The following is a 12,094-nucleotide window of genomic DNA, read 5'->3' on the forward strand; positions in this document are numbered from 1 at the left end:
CTCAGCAGCACAGTAACGCACGAGAAAGCGGCACCTGAGTTTCATCATCAGATGCGTACTGCGCTGTGGTCACCGGAGGCACTGGCCCACCTGCCTCTTCAGAGTCGGAGAGAAAAAGGTGTTGGGCATCACTGCACACTGCCTCTTCTTCCATTTCTCCAATGCTGCTTGGCTGGCCCCCTGTTTCCAAGCCAAGAGATTCAGAGAACAGAAGTAGAGACGGCTCCTGTCCTGGGCTCTCTGACTGCCTGGCCAATTTGGCAGGTGGTGAAGAGACAGATGGCTGCTCTCCAGTGCTCTGTGCCTGAGAGGATGTGGCACTAACTGAAGTCGATGCCGAGGCGTTAGCTGCCATCCACCCGACAACGGCTTCAATTTGGTCTTCACGCAGCAGCGGTGCACGGCGCTCTCCGACAAAGCTGCGCATGAAGGACTGTTCCCTGCTGAAACTGAGTGACGACGAGTCACCGGCGCCCGCAGCAGGCACAGAATCACCACGTCCTCTCCCTGCTCCTCTCCCTGCTCCGCGCCCACGCCCACGTGCCTTACTCCCTGCCCTCTTCATCTTGGTTGACAGATAAAGATAAGCAGAAAAGTACTAAGGCCTTAGTGTGCTTATTCCTGTAATGCTCCTCCTAACAGGTGTAAGAAACACTAATGTTGTAAATTGTGGACTAAACTTTATTATTTTTCAAATGTGGCCTACACAAGTGTAAGTTGTGTTTGGTGAACTTAACCTTTTTTTTGGTGCAGATCGGGCTACAGAGCTAGTTTAAATCACACGGAGACCGTGCAGACAGCCGTAAACGGCGCTGCAAGGCCAAGAAACCCTCCTCTAGGTTATCCTATATAGTGTTTTTCCACTATTTAGCTGGATACAAGTGGAAAGACACTAATAGGAATTTTTTTTTTCAAATTTTAAACTGGCTGCACTATTTGAAAAAAAGGAAATTGTTTTTCAAGGTATGAGGCAGTAACGCACCCTGAGCTGAATCCAACCGGCTATGGCTGCACACAGACTACAGGGCGAGCTGGGCTCACACGGAGACCGTGCAGACAGCCGTAAACGGCGCTGCAAGGCCAAAAAACCCTCCTCTAGGTTATCCTATATAGTGTTTTTCCACTATTTAGCTGGATACGAGTGGAAAGACACTAATAGGAATTTTTTTTTTCAAATTTTAAACAGGCTGCACTATTTGAAAAAAAGGAAAATTTTTCTCAAGGTATGAGCCAGTAACGAACCCTGAGCTGAATCCAACCGGCTATGGCTGCACACAGACTACAGGGCGAGCTGGGCTCACACGGAGACCGTGCAGACAGCCGTAAACGGCGCTGCAAGGCCAAAAAACCCTCCTCTAGGTTATCCTATATAGTGTTTTTCCACTATTTAGCTGGATACGAGTGGAAAGACACTAATAGGAATTTTTTTTTTCAAATTTTAAACAGGCTGCACTATTTGAAAAAAAGGAAAATTTTTCTCAAGGTATGAGCCAGTAACGAACCCTGAGCTGAATCCAACCGGCTATGGCTGCACACAGACTACAGGGCGAGCTGGGCTCACACGGAGACCGTGCAGACAGCCGTAAACGGCGCTGCAAGGCCAAAAAACCCTCCTCTAGGTTATCCTATATAGTGTTTTTCCACTATTTAGCTGGATACGAGTGGAAAGACACTAATAGGAATTTTTTTTTTCAAATTTTAAACAGGCTGCACTATTTGAAAAAAAGGAAAATTTTTCTCAAGGTATGAGCCAGTAACGAACCCTGAGCTGAATCCAACCGGCTATGGCTGCACACAGACTACAGGGCGAGCTGGGCTCACACGGAGACCGTGCAGACAGCCGTAAACGGCGCTGCAAGGCCAAAAAACCCTCCTCTAGGTTATCCTATATAGTGTTTTTCCACTATTTAGCTGGATACGAGTGGAAAGACACTAATAGGAATTTTTTTTTTCAAATTTTAAACAGGCTGCACTATTTGAAAAAAAGGAAAATTTTTCTCAAGGTATGAGCCAGTAACGAACCCTGAGCTGAATCCAACCGGCTATGGCTGCACACAGACTACAGGGCGAGCTGGGCTCACACGGAGACCGTGCAGACAGCCGTAAACGGCGCTGCAAGGCCCAAAAACCCCCCTCTAGGTTATCCTATGTAGTGTTTTTCCACAATAGAGCTGGAGACTGGTGGAAAAACACTAATAGGAAATTTGAGAAAAAATGTGCAGCAGGCTGCACTAAGAGCAAAAAAGAACAACTGTGTGAGGCAGTGTGAACCCCCCCTGAGCTGAATACAACCGGGTATATGGCTGCACACAGACTACAGAGTGAGCTGCACACACACACACACACACACAGAGACCTTGCAGAACGCTGTTAAAACAGCGCTGCAAGGCAAGAGCAAGGTGAACAGTGAAGAACACACAGCGTTTTGCTAAATTAGCCTTTGGAAAGGAAAATAAAGCAATTAGCTAGCTCAACTGGCCCTCAGTTAGAACACAGCGTCCTGTCCCTAACTGAAATCACAGCAGAGTGAGCGCAAAATGGCGGCAGCGCTTTTTTATAGTGCAGAGTGACATCATTTCAGCAGCCAATCCAAGCCTTGCCAGTACTTACATGCCCACCATGCTAAACAGGATGTGCCCACACTTTCATTCATTCCTCATTGGCTGCTGCGTTCAATTTGAATTCTGGGAACTTCCGATTCCGGTATCCGATACGCGGGAAGTATCGGAATTCAGTATCGGAATTCCGATACCGCAAATATCGGCCGATACCCGATACTTGCGGTATCGGAATGCTCAACACTACTCACGACCACAGGAGGGAGCTCGGCCACAGAATTCACAACATCCACCTTGAGAAAGGCCAAATACTTTTCTTATTTCGATCTGGCCAGTGGCTATCAGCAGGTCCCCGTGCCTGTGAAGAATTGACCAAAGACTCCCTTCATCCTTCCTATGGGTTTATTCAAGATCAATCGTATGCCGTTTGAGTTAACCAATGCAACAGAAACATTTCAGCTACTGATGGAAAGATGCCTTGGGGACTTAAAATTCAAAGCAATCCTAATATATTTAGATAATGTCATCATCTATTCTGCAACCTTCAAGGAACATCTCGTCTGATTGGGGCAGGTGTAGGAATGGCTTCAGAGGCATGGACTGAAAATAAAACTCCTGGAAGTGTCACCTGTTTTAGAGAGAGATTAAGTACCGGTGGCACAAAGACTCCAGCTCAGGGTTCTATCATGCCACAAAGAAAGTAGCTTCTGAACAGTAATGGCCTACCCCCACAAGACTGAGGGAGCTAAGATCATTCCTGGGACTGTTTGTACCATCAGAGGTTTATCAGGACTTTTGCCAAGACTGCAGGACCATTACATGAATCACTAAGGAGAACAGCAGGAGGGACCAAGCAACAGTTTATCCAATGGGGCCCTAGGCAAAAAGAGGTGTTGAAACTGGCACTGAATAGATGTCCTCATCCTGGTGTTTTCTGACTTCACTCAGCCTTTCATGTTGTACAAAGATGGAAGCCTTTTGAGTCTAAGGGCAGTGTTGGCTCAGGTCATAGGAGGGTGAGAATGGATGATCTCATACGTTAGTCACTGAAGGACTCCAAGAAAACCCCCGATAATTACAGCTCAATCAGGCTGGAATTGTTGGTGCTGGTTTGGGCCATGACAGATAAGTTTGAGGAATACTTGTCGCGATCGGAATAATATGTACTAACCGACAACAACCCACTCGCCCACCTTAAGAATGAAAAGCTGGGTGCGCTGGAGCCGAGGTGTGTTGCGAGAATGTCCAGGTATCTGTACAAGATCTACTATCAGTTGAAAGCTGAGATTATACATGCAGATTTGCTGCCCAGAGTAAAGGCCCCGTCACACATAGCGACGCTTAAGCGATCCCGACAACGATATGACCTGTCAGGGATCGTTGCTGCGTCGCTATGTGGTCGCTGGTGATTTGTCACACAGTGCGATCTCCCCAACGACGCAGCAGCGATGCGGCGAACTGTAGCGACCTGTAGCGAGCTGTAGAACAATGCTATTTCATGATGATTCAATGGGACGTTCTGTCAACAAGGTCATTGGTAAGGTGTCAAACACAGCGATGTGTGCTGCCCAGCGGGACCTAAACGATCAAAAAATGGCCCAGGCCATTCCGACACGACCAGCGATCTCACAGCAGGGGCCTGATCGCTGCTACGTGTCACACATAGCGAGATCGCTACTGAGATCGCTGTTGCAACTGGAATATTTCATTTAGAGATATCTAGGATGTGGTATTTTAGAAGATCACTTCCTACATAAAGATTCTCAATATGGTTTCCCATGTTTCACAATCTGCAGCTGTGCAGGCATTTAATAGTAATACATTTCAACCACTCTCATTTCCATGTGCCTGAAGGAATAAACTCACCAGAAACAACATCTTGTTCATCACAGCTAACTTGATGGTAAATGGAGGGAAATTCATGTTCTGGTGGTGGAGCCAGATTTTGCTCTTGGAAGTTATGCAGCCTGTTTGACAAAATCAAAGCTTTTATGAAGTACTCAAAATCTGGCTAAATATCTGGCCGCCACACGAGGTCGTATACCCCTCTATCTACTACTTATTTAAACTGATTCCATATATGGTTGCTGTTAATGCTGCATTGGATACGCTTGCTCCAGCACTACTGATTGCATTCTGTGTTTATGTTTATCACTCTGTGATTATATTCTGGCACTTGCCTTTAAATCTGAGCATAGTAAAAGTTTATCTGGAGTTAGTTACCATTTTGAGACAGCCATGTCACTAATATATGGGAGTTATGTTACCCTGCTATATCTCACAGACAATATGTGACAGATCTCGCTTCTATACTCTGCACTTTAATCTTGGGAATAATTTCCAGTAACCATATATGTATATTGTCAGCACCACATAGATAGTTTTTTATATAGCCTTTGGTAAAACTGTAGTTTAACTCCTGAAAAACACCCATAATATGCCTTTTTAAGATAGACCATCTCTGACATTAGTACAATTTATGCTGGAATGGTATACCAGCTCATTAAGGTTGTGCACAGCTAGGAGTTCCTAGCATATATGTGGTGTTTAGCCAAATGGGCGTTAACTTATGACAACATGGGGGATATGTAAGGGGTGTGCTACCTAGGGAGCGGCTGTATTGTGCAGTTGTATCTTCATTTCTTATTTATTTTGTACCTTGTTATTAAATAGAATCTATAATAAAGTTTAGAAAAATTTTATATTGGCATTTGCTCCCGTCTATTCGGATTGGTTTATATATAAATATCTGTCAAGTAGCAAAACAAATATCATACTTCCTATCATAACACCAATCATTCCTTTGTTAATCCTATTTCAAAGGATACGTTCACACGTTCAGTATTTGGTCAGTATTTCACATCAGTATTTCTCAGCCAAAACCAGGAGTGGGTGACATGCTACTGCTATACTTTTCCTCTGATTGTTCCTCTCCAGGTTTTGGCTTACAGATAGGTAAAATACTGACCAAATTCTGATAGTCTGAACATGGCCTAATAGAAAATATTGGCTTTTAGAAATCATGAACATGTGTCCTTCCTGAATCTGTGATTTACACATCCCAAATTCTCTGCCCATGATATTCCATTGCCCCTTCTAAATGTTCATTTGGTTTTGAGTTTTTAATAGAGAGAATTTTTTCTTAAAATTGAGGCATGCCAATTGTTATGTCAGCTGGAGAAACTTGGAAGAATATCGTGGGGCATTTGGTTGTGCCTTAAAGGGACTCTGTCACCTGAATTTGGAGGGAACAATCTTCAGCCATGGAGGCGGGGTTTGCGGGTGTTTGATTCACCCTTTCCTTACCCGCTGGCTGCATTCTGGCTGCAATATTGGATTGAAGTTCATTCTCTGTCCTCCGTAGTACATGCCTGAACAGTGCAATCTTGCCTTGCGCAGGCGTGTACTATGGAGGACAGAGAATGAACTTCAATCCAATATTGCAGCCAGCATGCAGCCAGCGGGTAAGGAAAGGGTGAATCAAACACCCCAAAACCCCGCCCCTATGGCTGAAGATGGTTCCCTCCAAATTCAGGTGACAGTGTCCCTTTAATCACTTGAACTGAAAATTTGAAGGATGTCAAACAACCTGGCAACGAACACGAGGTGTCGTTCTCCAATTGACTAGGAAAGTGATAACACCCAGTTGTCAATTTACTCATCCATTTCCAGGAGGAATAACAAAGAGTACAACTATTAGGTCTAAGAAAAATATGTCCAGAATAGTTTTGATCTTAGGGAATTCAGGTATTTAATAAAACATACAGAAGGGTTGACACTATTTATGTATCAATTAATGATTATGGGCACTGTTATCATTCTTTTCATTCTATTTTCTAGCTAAGTAGAAAGATAGAAACTCATTTTACGCAACCCCAAACAAGTAGTAGTGAAAATAATGGAGAAAATAACTTTTAGGTGGTATTTTCTCAAGCTTTAAAAACAGACTTGAAGATAAATGTGCGCCTCTGAAATATGGTTCCAATGATTATTATTTAATAATTACAGTATGTCAATATGGATTGCAGCACTATAGTGCTGTTTACATTATGATATTGGATTATCTTCGGTTTTGAAAATAGGAATAGATGAGATGTGCAACACTAAGACAAAATCATTACTTTTTCAAATTTCTATGACCGAATTTCAGCTATATAACTGCTACGAGAAAAGATTACTCATGTGTCATACAAGACATTTTAAAAGCTGGTGTCAAACTAGAGATTTATCTACCGAGTCATGTTCATTAATCCCTAAAAAACGGCTTTTTGAAACTAAAATGTCACCAGACTTAACCTTTAGTTAGTTTAAAAGAGTGGCTTGATTAATTTAATATCTGATTAACCAAATGTCTCCAGGATGTCTGTCTTTTCCCAAAATCAGGGCAAATGCTATCTGTGCAGGAAGAACAATGAAAAATTGTAATATGCTGCTCTGTTCACATCGGTTTAACCTCATTTAAGTAACATGTTTTACAGCAGCTGAGATGTTCATTGTACTAACAAGATGGATTGTGAAACCTCCTGATGTTTGAGATGTTTCTCTTTGTATCTGTTACACATATAAAAGGGGATCTATCACCAGAGTTCACAATACAAATTGCATACATTATCAAATATATCGACATGATGAACTGGTGTAATTGCTTTTAAAATCTATATCGGAATGGCTATATAATCCTTTTAGAAAGTTTTCTAGTTTGATATTAAAATGGGCATTTTATTTGGAATTTCTTTAAAAGGAATCTGTCAGCAGATTTTTAGAACCCAAAGTAATATCATCACAGTAGAGTAACTGTTATGCTGAATATTTCCATATCTTTATGTTATAAGCCTGTGTCTCTATTCTCTTGTCATCCATTGGCAAATGATTCTTGGCCCACAATTACACCCCTCCAACTTGTCCGGTCTCTTACTACTCCTGGTCGTGGCTTCTTGACAGTGATTGACAACAGGGCCGGACTGGGACTAAAATTCAGCCCTGGCATTTGAAGTTACACAGGCCCACTTGTCACATGGTGACCGTATAATATCTTTGTAAACTTGTAGGCAGGGCCGGTTTAAGGCAAAGTGGGGCCCTAGGCAAAGTTTAAAATGGGGCCCCAAATGCTAACATATTGCACATCACACAAAAGCATTTTGGTTGTATTTAAAAGCGCTGAGTTCAGGCCGCTAAATGAGTTTGATCGACAATACTGAAGCTGTTCAACACTTGTTTCCCGGCCTCTTTCCACCAGCTGAGGAATAATGATGGGACAGAACCATCACTAACAGATCACTAACAGATCAACATGCAGTATCATGTTATCAGCAGCGAACAAGGATTTTTATTCCGGCAAAAACAATCTGAATATGCAGTATTTTACTTGTTTAGTAAAATACACCCCATAGTCCTCCCAGTCCTACCATATAGGTCCTCCTATATATTATAATGTGCACCACAGTCCTCCATATAGTATATTACACTCCCTATAGTCCTCCATATATTAAAATGCACTGCTCAGTAATCCACATAGTCCTTCATACAGCATAATACACTCCTCATAGTGCTCCATATAGTATAATGCTCCGCCATAGTCATCCATGTAGTACAATTCACTTCCCATAGTATAATGCACTCCATAGTTCTTCATATAGTATAATGTGTTCCCCATAGTCCTCAATACAGTATAATGCAGCCCACATACAGTATAATGCAGCCACCACCCTATAGAATATAATGCAGCCACCCTAGAGTATAATGCAGCCACCCCAGAGTATAATGTAACCCCCCAAAGAATATAATGCAGCCCCCCACAGAGTATGATGCAATCACCCCTCATAGAATATTAATATAATACAGCCCCCCATAGAATATAATGTAGCCCCGAATAGAATAGAATACAGCCCACCTCCCCATAGAATATAATGCAGCCCCATCAAAGAGTATGATGCAATCATCCCTCATAAAATCTAATACAGCCCCCCATAGAATATACTGCAGCCCACCTCCCCATAATATATAATGTAGCCCCCCATAGAATATAATGCAGCCCCCCATAGTATATAAGACAGCCTCCCCCATAGAATATAATATACCCCCCATAGTATATAACACAGCCTCTCCCATAGAATAGAATATACCCCTGCAATAGTATATAACACAGCCACATAGTATATAACACAGCCTCCTCCATAGAATAGAATATACCCCCGCAATAGTATATAACACAGCCACATAGTATAGAATACGGCCTCCCCCATAGAATATAATATACCTCCCATAGTATATATCAAAGCTCGCATATAATATAGCACAACTTGCATAGTATATAGCACAGCCTGCATAATATAGCACAGCCCGCGTAGTAGTATACAGCACAGCCCACGTAGTAGTATATACAGCACAGCCCACGTAGTAGTATATACAGCACAGCCCGTGTAGTAGTTTATATAGCACAGCCCGCGTCGTAGTATATACAGCACAGCCCGCATAGTAGTATATACAGCACAGCCCGCGTAGTAGTATACACAGCACAGCCCACACAGTGGTATATACACAGCACAGCCCACACAGTGGTATGTGCACAGCACAGCCCACACAGTGGTATATACACAGCACAGCCCACACAGTGGTATATACACAGCACAGCCCACACAGTGGTATATACACAGCACAGCCCACACAGTGGTATATACACAGCACAGCCCAAACAGTGGCATATACACAGCACAGCCCACACGGTGGTATATACACAGCACAGCCCACACAGTGGTATATACACAGCACAGCCCACACAGTGGTATATACACAGCACAGCCCACACAGTGGTATATACACAGCACAGCACACACACAGTGGTATATACAGCACAACCCACATCTCATCCCCCCGATAATGGCTCCACAGTCCAGTTAAAAAAAAAAACAACACTCTCCTCACCTTTCCTCTTGCCCACGCTGCTCCTGGCTCCTGTCTCCTGTCTCGGCGGCTGCAGTCTGCCCGGGACACAGCAGGTGCGCGATGATATGACGTCATCGTGCACCCGCAGTGTCAGAGGCAGAGCGGGGAATGATGGGAGAGGGAGCGTCAGCGGACACTCTCTCCTCCATCATTGCATTGAACTATACCGGCGTCATAGACGTCGGTATAGTTGAATGCGGCGGCGGCACTGGCGGGGGGAGGGGGAAGAGTGCAGCGGCCACTACTGGCACCGGCCCTTCTGGCATTTGCCAGAAGTGCCCGATGGCCAGTCTGGCCCTGATTGACAATGTCCGTAATGGTATTTCCCTTTGGACCACTCCACAGGCTCTGTGCTTCCTTGGGACAGCTACCAGAAAATTCAGAGGCAAATCATTTCCAAGGCAGCAGAGAGATGATTCTCAGCCTTTGTTCATTCAAAATGCATCATAAAAGCAATGCTTCAGCCAACACGCTGCCTTTTTCAAGCATAAGCAAACAGCTTAATCTGCCATTTTGTTTTAACTTGAAAAAGACCATTTGTTGGCAGAAAAGTTGCTTTTATGATGTATTTTGGAAGAATAAAGGATGAGAATCATCTCTCTGGTGCCTTAGAAATGATTTGTCTCTCCCACTGATGGAAAGTAACTGCAGTTTCAGGGACAGTTACGTCCTGATAACATTGTGATATCTATCTGCCCATGCTCCATGCCTGGGAATTATGGTGTCTGCTTGAGATCTCAAGGAAAGGGGAGTAGATTAGCCACTGTGACAAGTCACCCACTGGCATGCTTCCGCTGACAGGAAGAAAGAAAGCAAGGTCGTACTGGGGTGTCTGGGGCCCACTGGTTGAATTGACTCTAGGGACCCACCCTACAGCTATATGCAAATATCTGCTATTCCCGCTATAGTGGAGCATCGACTGCAAACTACATGTGGCTCCTTTTCATTTACTGTGCACCCATCATAATGATGTACAATTATGGTAGTTTGCATTAAAAACAAGTTATCACCTAGCCGCAGAATCCGCATGAAAAGTGATCTTTTTGATTGAGGAATCAGACCTTTTGAAAACCACAACAATCTAAAGAACTTTTATCCCTGGAAGGGTGCCCTTATCACCATATTAATCTAGAGCAGCAGGTCAGATTTCTGACAGTAGATCTATTCTTCCTCATTGGTGCTGCCATAAAAAGCCAAGCACAGTGCTCGGCATCCACTTATGGAATGAATGGATCAGAGGCCGAGTCGAGCATGTGCTCCATTCTAATGGGGATAAAAGTTCCACATTCTGCTGATCAGTGCAGGTCCCAGCAGTTGGACCCCCATCAATAAAAAAGTTATCACTTATCCTGTGGATAGGTGATAAATTATTTTCAGCATATAACCCCTATAAGTGCATGTCTACCACTGTGTAAGGGTGGTTTCACACTTGCGTTTTTGTCTGCAGCGTTTTTTTTTTTCAAAAAAACGCATGCGTTTTTTTCCCTATATTTAACATTGAAAACGCATGCGTTTTTGTGTGTACGCGTTTGATCGCATTTTGAAACGCATGCGTTTTTTTACTGCATGCGTTCATTTTCAGAAATGCACCTTGTAGTATTTTTGAGAGGCGTTTTTTGGACCAAAAAAAACGCATGCGTTTTTTTTGGGTGAAAAAATACATTGGAGTCAATGGGGACGCATGCATTTTTTTGTGCATGCGTTTTTTTGCGTTAAAAACGCATGCGTTTTTCTATTAAAAAACCAGAAAACACACTGATATGCCACCCCCCAACATAAAGGTGATAAAGGGATCCTAACCCTAACCCTAACCCTAACCCTACCCCTAACCCTAACCCTACCCCTAACCCTAACCATACCCCTAACCCTAAACCCTAAGGGATCCTAACCCTAACCCTAACCCTACCCCTAACCCTAACCCTAAGGGATCCTAACCCTAACCCTACCCCTAACCCTAACCCTACCCCTAACCCTAACCCTAAGGGATCCTAACCATAACCCTACCCCTAACCCTACTCCTAACCCTACCCCTAACCCTAACCCTAAGGGATCCTAACCATAACCCTTCCCCTAACCCTAACCCTAATCCCTTTAGGGTTAGGGGTAGGGTTAGGGGTAGGGTTAGGGGTAGGGTTAGGGTTAGGATCCCTTAGGGTTAGAGGTAGGGTTAGGGGTAGGGTTAGGATCCCTTAGGGTTAGGGTTAGCGGTAGGGTTAGGGTTAGGATCCCTTTAGGGTTAGGGTTATGATCCCTACCCCTAACCCTAACCCTAACCCTAAATATTTCTGTTTATAGTGGGTTTTTTACTTTATTTTGATGATTGGCAGCTGTCACACATTTCTCAGCATGCATTTAAAAAACGCAAACGCATGAAAAAACGCATGTAAACGCGTCAAAACGCCACGTTTTTTTCACCACATGCAAAAACGCATGCGTCAAAAAAACGCAGCGTTTGCACGCGTTTACATGCGTTTTTTCACCATGCTTTTTTTGCGTTTTTTACCGCAAAAACGCACCCAAAAAAACGCAAATGTGAAACCAGCCTAACAGTATGCTTCATGACAGGAAGGGGTTAAATTTCCAAGTATTTAATT

This window comes from Ranitomeya imitator, chromosome 8 (genome assembly GCF_032444005.1).
Source record: "Ranitomeya imitator isolate aRanImi1 chromosome 8, aRanImi1.pri, whole genome shotgun sequence".
NCBI classification, from domain to species: Eukaryota; Metazoa; Chordata; class Amphibia; order Anura; family Dendrobatidae; genus Ranitomeya; species Ranitomeya imitator.